The sequence below is a fragment of the Galleria mellonella genome, unplaced genomic scaffold (assembly GCF_026898425.1).
Source record: "Galleria mellonella isolate WM207_F2 unplaced genomic scaffold, CSIRO_AGI_GalMel_v1 utg778, whole genome shotgun sequence".
Lineage (NCBI taxonomy): Eukaryota > Metazoa > Arthropoda > Insecta > Lepidoptera > Pyralidae > Galleria > Galleria mellonella.
Genome location: NW_026442150.1, coordinates 2,646,946 through 2,658,397, shown reverse-complemented (window position 1 = coordinate 2,658,397; position 11,452 = coordinate 2,646,946). Strand labels below are relative to the sequence as shown.

Sequence of the window (11,452 nt, the reverse complement as noted above, 5' to 3'; positions counted from 1 at the left end):
CTAAGAAAATTATAAATCCATTCGATAAGTTTCATTGGAAGAAATGAGAATAAAATCGAAGATAGAACTGTTAAATTTACATTGTTAAAAGCTCCTACGACATCTAAAAAAACAGATAGAACATATTCATCGTTATTCAAAGCAGTACTAAGGTCGACATAGAAGTTCGCTAAACTTTCGCGCGCTGAATATCCACGGCGAAAACCAAATTGATTCGATGGTAATATACTATTACTTTCAATAAAGAACTCTAAACGCTGTTTAATTAATTGTTCGAATAATTTGCCTGCACAGGACGTCAATGTTATAGGTCTATAGGAGTCGAAATTTGTAGGATCTTTACCGGGTTTAATTACTGGAATCAAACAATCCATTTTCCATTCTGGTGGGATAATACAGTCCTTCCATAAATCGTTAAAAATTTGTAAGAGTTTAGTAAGGTTTATTTTATTCAGCAATCGAAACATATTGTATGTTAAGCGATCAAGGCCACTAGCTGTATCTTTTCTAGATTTTACTGCACTGGATATTTCATCAATTGAGAATGGGTCAGTGAGAAATTTTGGGCATGAATTAACAGAATTAAACTGTTTGTCATCAAAAGGTGAGTGTACAAAATCAGGAGTATATTTGCGTAAAAAATCATTGACCCATGATATATCTTTAAAATGATTTTGACGATGTTTTGAATTTAGTTTTCTCATATTTTGCCAAACAGTGGAAATTGGTGTTAATCTATTAAATTTGGAACAAAATTCCTGCCACCCCTGTTGTCTTACTTGCTTAATTACTAACTTTTTAACAGCTTGAACTCTTTTAAAATTTATGTAATTATCGAGAGTTGGATTTTGTTTAAACCTAAGGTAAGCCGCTTTACTATCATTGACAGCTGTCGCACACCTGTTATTCCACCAAGGTACTGCAATATGTTTGTGCCTCTTTGAAGTATTTGCACCGCTATTTGATAAGTTCCTACGTGAAACGGAACGTTCCACAGCTGTCAAAATAATTTTACAGAACCTATTGTAATTGTTTAAGGGTTCATTGACATCATACTCGAAATCCAAAAGTAATTGATTAACAGTTTCAGAATAAAGATCCCAATTAACGAGACGTAGGTTTATACGATTTAACAAAAGTTTATTAACTTCATCTATAGGAGCATGTTGTTCACCTGACGGAGTTGATGAAGAGTTCTTTGTGTTTATTTTAGTAAAAGTCGGCAGGTGATAACTTCCTAACGGATCATCATGAACCGACCACTCGCATTTTAATGATATGGATGGGGATACCATAGTTAAATCAAGGCCATTGGGTCTCCAAATATGAGAGCCAACAGTAGTAACTTGCTTATCATTTAATAGTACCAAATTACATTCATCTAAACAATCAAGAATGTCTTTACCTCTTGTATTAGTGGAGGTACAACCCCACATAGTATGATGTGCATTTAAATCTCCAGATATGATAGTGGGTTTAGGAAGAGACTCCAAAAAGAACTTAAATTTGGCTTTAGTAAAACTAGGTGTACTATTGGTAGGACAGTAAATACTGGCAACTGAATACCAAGAATTATTAACTTCAATACTAATAGCTATAGTTTGCAAAGAATTGTCGAAAAAAGAGTGAAGTTTTTTATATCTAATACTATTATGTATAATAATCGCTACTCCATTGTGGTTATTACCACAATCATTTCGTTCTATACAATAATCTTTAATTTTTAATTTGTAATGTGGTTTTAGCCAAGTTTCTGAGATGAGAGCAATGTGAATATGATGTTCATTTAAAAATTGTGTAAAAATATGTCGATTGCTCAGTAGGCTCTGAGCGTTCCACTGTATGATAGTTAATTGGTCTCGATTGAATTTTGTGAAATAGGTCTATTACCAAAAGTATCATATAACACATTCAAAACACTTTTAGTGTTAATAGATGTGTTCTTTGTGTTATGTAGTGAAATAAGTTTGATTATGCTTTCTATTAAAAGTGATAAACTCTTGTTATCAGAATTTAGAATTGAAATTACGTCTACATTTTTTTTAGGTTTGTTACCCAGTTTAGGAAATATTTCAGTGCTAAGTATATCTCCAAAAGAAGCAGGTCTGAATTTAGATCTATTTTCAGCAATTTTCTTTTGTTTAACAGGGCATTGCGGTGATACACTTGTGTGATTTCCATTGCAGTGTACACAAATAGCGTTTTCCATTCCAGTTGTACAAGTTTTATAATTATGCTCACCTTTGCAGATGCTGCAACACTCAGAATTCTTACAGAATTTAGCTAAATGTCCATACCTCAAGCACCGGTAGCATTGTTTAACTGGTGGTATATATGGAGTGACATTGTGGCGCCAACCTCCAATATCCAGATATTCAGGTAATACAGATGCAGCAAAAGTAATTGTCACGGTTAGAGTTGGCTGTAACACATATCCATGAGTCAAGGTATTTTTTCTTAAAATTCTTTTAATAGCAATAATTTTCTTAGAACTCGATATCATAGTATATATTTTTTTATTAGATATATTTGTAGGTACATTTCTAATAACGCCTGTAACTTCTGTTGAAGAAGCAGGAATACTGGCCTTAAAATGGTAGTCATTTAAAAAAGTTTTATTATTTAAAAAAGCATTGGCTAAGTCTGGCTTTTGAAAGTATACTCCGATTTTGAATTTATTTATAGATCTAAGATAAGTTACCCCTTTATTAAATCGTTTTAAACAGGAGGAGAGTGAGAGCAAGTCTCTGGATCCAATGGTTTTCTGACTATCTGAGGATTCTACAAAGACAACAAATTCTGTCCCAGGGGATTCCTCGGGATATCTTCTAATATAATCTGTGACGTAGTAAGGTTTATACTTATCGGCCTTATCAATTTCAGATTCTGAGTCAGTAGAAGTATCTTCCGAATATATATCCTTGTCATTACAAGGTTCATGGTCTACATCACCTGAATCGTCATCTTTTTTTTTCCTTTTTCTACAACTGCGCTTCCCCATGAATGCTAATTATATTACTGTCGCTGAATTTAGTGAAAATATAATATTTTATTCAATAATAAGAATTGATAGAGATAGTTTTAATAAATTAATAAAAAAAATTTAAAAAACCCGCTTGTTCTTATTCGAGTTTCCCGCCTTTTTTCAGAAGATTATAAATAGCAAAATGACAGGAAATGGAAAAAAAATAAAACTTAGTTGCCAGCTCTTGAATATATTTACCTCTAAATTCATGTCGCAATTTTTTTATAAAATTTATTATAAAAAAAATATTAAATATTATGTATAATATCAGTAAAACAGTCAACCCACCTGCCAAATGTAGCAACTTTTGGCAACAGTAGTAGATGGTTAACGGCTGATATAACTAATATAATAACCCCCCTTATAGAAACGCCAAACGTCTCATAAACCAAAAATTGAAGCATTTGATCTTTTTCCTTCGTGCAAAATACCTAATTTGAAAGAAAATGAAAAAAAAAAAACAAAAACAGTGATAGTTAAAATAGACTTGTAGGAGATTTTAATTATTATGAATAAAAAGCTAAAATCCGCACTCTAGTGCTATCTCCTAAGATATTTAAAAAATGGATATAAGGGATCTTGATAAGAGTAATTAATAGGTATAACAATATTAATTTTGGATTTATTTAATGTAAATAGGTACTTTTCCCAAAGATTTTTTCAATAAATAACGTTATTTTTTATTGGTAAACGACAGAACTAACTTAATTCCTAAATCGCTCAAAAGAGGCAGCACCAGTTTGCTAATGTAGGTAATTAAAACGATAGCAGAAAATTATATTATTAAAAAACATTGCATTATTTTCGGTTACCACAACTATTTACTTTTATAGGGACTTCGTACTTTATAATGTCAAATTAAAATTTAATATTTTCTGTTTGGTCGTCTCTGGGACCTGCCGTAATGGTAAGGGCGGCGAGGTAGGGGCATGTGTTCGAAGCCCATTACCTCGGTATTTTCTCCGGAGATCACAGCCTCTAAAACGCTGGGTTTTAGGCTGATATACACAGGTGCTATGTATTTTATATATAGAGTTTACACTAATTATCAGAGGATAATAAATAATAGGAATCGAGTGATGTTTTTAGTAGCAAGACAATTTTATTAAGCTAATAATTCAGTAATAGACAGGTACAATAAAAAAACTAACTACCAAGAAGTATTTACACTATAACAATATGTATGTCGGCATGGCGTCTTCTTTGCGTTTTGTAGTGGCGACAAATTTTAACTATTAAACTCAAAAACTAAACAAAGGGACCACTATAGTTCCTTGTAAACTAAGAACTAGGAATTTCATAGAACAATAAAACTGTAAATTATATGATTGCCGCCTTTCTTCTTATGCAAATATAATTAGTAAAAAGAGGACTAAAGATACACCATCAGTTGCTATTTTTGTCAATTTATAGCAGGCTTGTCTATAAAAAATGTTATACGGCCGCAAATACAACTTGCTAGCGTACTTTCTATATAAATTGTATCGAATATATGATCTAGTAATGTAAAATTTGTCATTGACAAATAATTGACGTATCAAACATTTTTTATCTTACACTTATTTACAGTTTTTATCATTTCTCCTTGTTCATAGCTTGTAAATCTTGGGCATAGATAGTTTACACTCTTTAACATAAAAAAATTTGACTGTTGCCATACTTTTGTTTTACTCTTTTTTTTTCTTTTATTATCTGTTGGTCGGAAACGGTTTTTTTTTCTACTAATTTCTGTTGTAGTATATAATTTATAATTTTTCTTCCGTGGTCGCTGTTGATTGTGGTTGTGATTTTTCTTTTTATTGAATTAATTTTATTGTATTTTAATTAGATTGCCGCATGTTTTTTTTTTATTATAAAAATGAGCGTTGATGTTATGAAATTAAAATTGAAAGTTGTTATTTTTGCCGTGAATAGTCTTATGGAAGATTACTTTTAAGTTGCTTTAAGTGCTTATTTTTTTTTTGTTGAGTAGAAACTCGTGGAAAGTTCAAATTTTACGTTGAAACGAAGTCAGTAAATTTGTATTTGTCGGTCGAATCGAATCTAACTTTGCAATTGTTTTCCAATACTTTGCTGTTTTGTCTAAGTTCGTTTGCGTAGGTACCCACACACTGCATTTTATTCATTTGCTAGATACTTCTATATTTGTCTCGTTTTGTTTTCACTCGTTTTTGGTTTTTATTTCCTTTTTGAAGGTCAGTGGATAAATTTTGGGAAGTGTTATTACATTAACATTAATTGTAAAACAATAAGTTCTGTAGTTTTGAATATCTACTCAAATAAAAATAATTTTGTTACGGACAAGGTTAGTGAGTACCCACTGACAATAGTGAAAGTCAAAGAAAATCTCATATTGAAATCCTTTTTTACAAACTTATGTATTGGTATTGGTCTCAAATGGTCTTTATTGCTTCACCTGCTGCTTCAATAAGAAATTTGTCATTACCAATTTTTGAGTGCATTAGGTTAGAAGACCTTTAAAGTAGATTGTGGGATGTTGAGAAAGATGTCGCCATTGTAGATTTGTACTGGTTAGAGCAGTGGAGATGAATCATTTAACACTGTATTTTATCATCTTGTTTTCTTGAATTTTTTTTTATATTTTGAACTAAATAATGTAATAATATTTGGCACCCTTGCAGGCTTCCATATATTATGGTAACTATTTACCATCAAACAAAATGCATATTGTATTTGCTACTCATAAGGGTATAAAACATTATTCAAATACAAGGTTACAACAGTTTAAAATAAAAAATAAATAATTTTTAACCTCATAAAACTTGGTTTCGTAAGTTTATTGGTCGAAATATATTTTTAGCAGGAAAATAAACTGCTAAATAAATAAAATAACATTATTCGACAAGTTATGTCATGAACAAGCGGCTCATTGTTTCCTTAAACTTATTAGTATGATATGGGAAAAAAACAAAAGAAAAAAAGTTTGTTGAAGATATTCAGTATTATATATTTGTAGTTGTCAATGGTAATATATTTTTACAAATTCTTCAAGATCTCTGTTGTTTAGAGTAGCTCTGTTTTTAGAAATAAATTTTTGTAATTCATCGGTTAATTTTGAGTGGTCTCGAAAGATGCTTAGTTGCCAATCTTCTAATTTTTTAATTTAACTGGTATACACAACAGTTATAAATAATTTAAATTATATTTACATTTGTATAAAAACAAAAAAAAATGTTTAAATAATTGATTTGTGGTTTTATATATTTATAAATAATTGAGTACAATTGTATAGTATTATTAAAAATAATGCAGTGGGTAATCATATATTTTTGTTTTGTTTCCAATCTTGTCTTTTAGCATCTTGTACAGTGGTTGGAGTACTAGTGTCTTATCTTTTAGAAACCTTTCATAAAATTTGTATTAGACCTTGAAATGTTTATAATTCTTATTCTTAGGTCTATATTTTTTTTTATTTTCCATTAGATGGGTGTAATCCTTGTTCATCAATTTCATATTCAAGAAAAGTGAAGTGATGGTAACCAAAAATACTTTGCATGAATTTGAAAAATAAATGTTTGTGTGTTTGCATAGGTCTAAATAATAAAGAAAAAAAAAAAATGTATATAAAAATAAATAAACTAAAAAAATTATAAAAGAACAAAAGGATTTAGTGATTGTGTGATGAACTGTAATTTATCATCAGTAAATTTGTTTAATATTTGAAATTGTGGAGTTGTGATTTAAATATTATAAACTAGTCACCCACTCCGGCTTCACACGGGTGAGATAAAAAGGCTACAGCCGAAGGGCACTAAAAACAAAAAAAAATTTAAACTTAATTAAGTAAAAATATAATAACAATATTAATTATAACATATTGATTTGTTAATTAGTCGATGTATGTACCAAGAGTGCTGATAACGGTTGTCGGCTCTTTCCATGAATATTGCGAGCCCTACATTTCTGCTGATTCTGCATCAAGTCTCGTAGGAAGGTATGATGCGCTGTATCGAGGCGTTTCCGTGAATTATAACTTCGGGTTTATAACGGGCGTACTAATAAAGTTTCATTTCTTTATTGACAAACCAAACAATTTGTCTTTTTTGTCGAAATTTTTGAAAATTTCCCTATTGACTTTTGTCTTGGTCACTTTTTATACGAAGATTTTTTTAACTCGAATTTTTCACTTTTTCGTGAGTGTTTTCAAACATTTTTTTACATAGAAATTTTGTCCTGACATTCTCAAACGAAAAAAAAATATTGACTTATAATTTGTGTCGTTCTTTGTGAACAATAAAGGAAAGGGAACAATAAAAAAAAAGGTACAATAAAAAAGGAAACAAAGAATTTTCAATTTTCAATTCAAAGTTTTTCTTAAACTAGCTATTTGTTTGGTTTCTTTTGCTTCTTTTTTAGTCATTTTAATCCCTGTTTGTACAGATTTGGGTCGCACTAATTGAATACCTGATTTCTCCAAATATTTTTGCACATGTTTAAAGCCTCTGTCTGCCATGACACACATACCTCCCTCCAAAGATTTAATAAAATCACAAGATTCTACTATACAGGTATCTGTTGCCCTTCCACCAAATCCAGGCGAAATGTAGTTAACTAATCCATTTGGGGTGCAAGAAATTAGGTACTTAAGTGTGTTTGACTTTTAATAATCAGACCAGGTATGTGCTTGATTAACAGCATTTGATGGCTTTTGGATCTCTATCTCAAGGCAATCTATGATGCAATTAACCTCATAATATTTGTCTGAAAGACATAGGTAAAGTTTTTGTAATCTGTTGAGGATCCAAATTAACAACAAAAGGGCACCTTACACTGGCTATTTTAAGTATACTTTTTAAAAATACTTTGCTGGCATTAGCTGGAGTCATACAAAAATCATCAGCCAACTCTTTGAATTTACTGTTCAATCTGATTTTTTTTTTAAACGTAATAATATGACGTGTTTCTTTACATTTATTTCACTCGCAATTATCTCGACTATACAATAACAACTTTTGGGAATACCGACTACTATAGTTTCTGTATGTTTGTCAGGGAGTGACGTCATACAAGATGCTATGACAATTCGTAGTGTTTTGGCGCGAAATTATAGGTTCAATAAAAATGTAAAATAAACCATATAAACATTTGAATTTAACTGAAATATTTATATTTATAGTATATTTGACTACGAGACGTTTTAAACATGTTTTTGAAAAATTGCCAACTAGCCTATTCATTGAAATAGGTATAGCCATTTTGAAGTGATACATTTATGTACACTTGGCAATTGATTTTTATTTATGTAGATGTGAAAGTGAGTTTTGCTTTTTGCTATTTTATTGGCTCGACAAAGTGTGGAGAAATTGTGATGAAATGCAATATTTTTTTTAAAGGGTACCTGATATAATGACTATGTTGCCAGCAATAGGGGCATTAGTTTTTGCTACTAATAATCCCCTATACTCCATGTTTGATATTGTGAAATAGTGTGTCAAGGCTGTGTTTTTTATTTTCTTAAAACTAAAATGTGTCAATCATGGGAATTCTCACATCTTGGATTCCTTCAACAGTAACTTTCTCAATAGTTTAAACAATCGTTACTTTTAAGTCTAAGAGAGGATTGATTTTATTATTGTCGCCCTCCAGCGGTCATTTCGCTTATCCTTTGATTGTATTATAAATAGTTATAAATTGAGAACTCTTAAACTGTGAATACTTACTTTTGTTAAATTATTATGTCAATTTAAAAACTACGAATTAAATTTGAGTGGATATATCGCATACAACATAAAACCAGTAAATAGTAAATAAAATAAGGTAAAGTTGTCAAGTAAAGACCATCGTTTTGCAAATTGTTGGAAATATTATAAAGGAAGTGTTTCTAATTAGAAAGTATATTGGGCGTATAAGTCGTTCCTATTAAAAGCTAAAATAACGTACAAAAATAATCTTGCTAAACGACTACCTAATGGCAAAAAAAATATTAACCGACTTTAAAGAGAAGGTTGTATGTTATATACAATGGATATATATGTATATTTTTTAAAGTGTGTCGAATCTTTTTGGGCAGTCACTCTCTGAACTACAGATGCGCTGAGTAGCTACTCTGTTATTATTCGGCACTTAGAATACTCTGCGAGATTTATAGTATTCGTATTCGGTCAAGTAACTCAGAAATAAATAAGTGTATATATATTTAATAGTCAATTAACATTTATTTATTTGTATCTCATTAAGAAAAAAATAGAACACTGAAAAATATACAAAGATTATTCTCCTAAATTATATAATCAATATTGGTAAAGGCAATAAAAAATAAAGGCAAGTTATGGTGCAGGAACACTAACAACTCTGCCTTTTCTGGTAACAGTCGGTTCATTTCTCCCCATAAACATTACCAGCTTCTGAAAATAATCACTCACTGTACCAATACACTTGCCAACAAGTGCACAAAATCACTGGTCGTAGATTCTGTTTGTATATGTGATCTTATGGTTAACCATTTAAATGAACTCTTGTCTCCTGCTAACAAACTTTCACCTAAATAACGGTCTATTTCCAGGATAATGGGACTTTTTGTATCTTTCTGGTTTGTTTCTATATAGAAGTCAGTCATTCAAAGCAACAGTAAAAGGCGACATGATTTTCTTGTATTGTAGAATGTCTGTAGCATTTTGTGAAGTTCTTAATCTAGAATTAGTTTCAGTATCAATGCTGCCCGAAGTTGCGAAGTCGTTTCCAAAAATAGCTAGCATTTTTGTAATCATTTCATATTTCTATTAATTAAAAAATCCTATTTTAAATGTAGGCTCAAGCAATGTAGCCAAAACGTAATATTTACCATCTAATCCTCGAAAATGCTTTTGAATGTCACTGAAACTTTATCATATTTTTTATGTTTGTCTAGATGTTAAGAACTTTAATAAATATTTCCAAAGAGCATTAGTGTGCGGAATCATTTCTGAAATCAACGAGAATGCTGAAGTAGCTATTTTGGTAATTTTTTGGAATGGTTTAAGTCATAAATTCCCAAATTATTTTGATGCCCCTTGTTCAAAATCAACTGATACCTCAGTTATGCATAGCTAAATTACTTTAACACTATAAAGGCGGGAAAATCTATCTACTTACAAAGACGGCGACCGATTAAAAGACTCCCCCAATTCATTAAACCTTAAGTGCTAAAAATGGTAACTATAGTAATAAAACAGAGCATAATGTATGATTATTTTCATTTAATTTACACACAATTTTTACGTTTTAACATTTTGTTTATTTTACTAGAGCCGCAAAGTGACGTTTTGCAAGTGTCGCATACTTTATTAGTTTTATTTTTGCATTTCTGTATATAACATTTTTGCCTTTTCCGAATTGTGAGAAGAAAATCGAAAAGTAGAAGGTGTAGATTCTTCGGGCAAAGGTTCGATTTCAGAATCTCGCTTCAATTTCTACTTTGCCGCTAAGTTCACTTAGTATGAAATTCCTTCGTTTCTTTCCTGGTACCTGACATTTTCTTATACAAAATAAAAGAACTTATCCCTGGTCTAGGTCTATCGAAAAAAACCTGTACAGGCCACTTTCGAGATGACGCCACATCTATCCACACCGTACTTGATAGCATTGTCGTCATATTTTCGGGATTTTTCTTAAAATGATTAGCGTCTATTTCAACATTGTTATGCAACCAAACTAAGCAATAAAACGTTCTTGTTTCGTTTTCTTCGATAAATTGTAAGGGCACATCTATCAGATTTCAGAATTTTCGTTTCAAACAATGTCGTATGAAGAAGTAAGGTGGAACCTCTTGTCGTGATTTGTCAAAAGTGCGTTTTACCAGCAAGTTATTCGCTAAGCTCAATGATGTAAAGTTGTCAATGGTTATATCGTATTTCTTTTGTCAATATGTTTGAAATTACATTGAAGCCTTTTTCTATTAGGTATGATGATGGAAAATCAATAAGATTCATGATACAGGTTACTGTGTTTCAATCCTGCGTTGCAATCAGATTTTCTGATAGTCTTGGTTGAATTTCTGCTTAAGCTTCTCGTCAGTGTTGATCGTGATTGACACTTTTTGCAATATCACATTGGCTTCTTCCATAGCTGTGATATTGTACGGATTTATTATCCATTGAGGAGTTTGTAAATTTAGGATACTCTTAAACTGCTTAGTAAAGTAAGTTCTTGTGTAACGCGTCCATGTGACACATGATAAAGTAATATTGTTTAAAAGCATTTCTGCTAATTTTGACAAATGCGGAACTGTGAATATTCTTTTTTGTTTACATTTTGTTTGTAAAGGATATGCTTATTCACAAAGGCCGACATTATTGATTTTGTTTTAATCAATTTGAGATCGTCACCCTAAATGCTGTCTGTGAATAATCAGTACCTCGGGCAGTTATCGTTTTAAGAAAGCTATAAAGCCACTATAAAGATCAACTATAGATGCTCCACCATCAGTCG

At 30.8% G+C, this 11,452-nt stretch overlaps 1 long non-coding RNA gene and 1 pseudogene across 1 annotated transcript; one reads left to right on the top strand and one right to left on the bottom strand.

Annotated features, from left to right (window-relative positions):
• Positions 1–643: 643 nt before the first annotated feature.
• LOC128202165 (uncharacterized) lies at positions 644–3,379 on the top strand. The gene is made up of 3 exons (XR_008253621.1): positions 644–1,114; positions 2,250–2,447; positions 2,884–3,379. It is a non-coding gene; the product is annotated as an uncharacterized LOC128202165 (long non-coding RNA).
• A 3,964-nt stretch (positions 3,380–7,343) lies between these two features.
• LOC113513904 (uncharacterized) lies at positions 7,344–8,051 on the bottom strand (annotated as a pseudogene).
• Between the last annotated feature and the right edge of the window lie 3,401 nt (positions 8,052–11,452).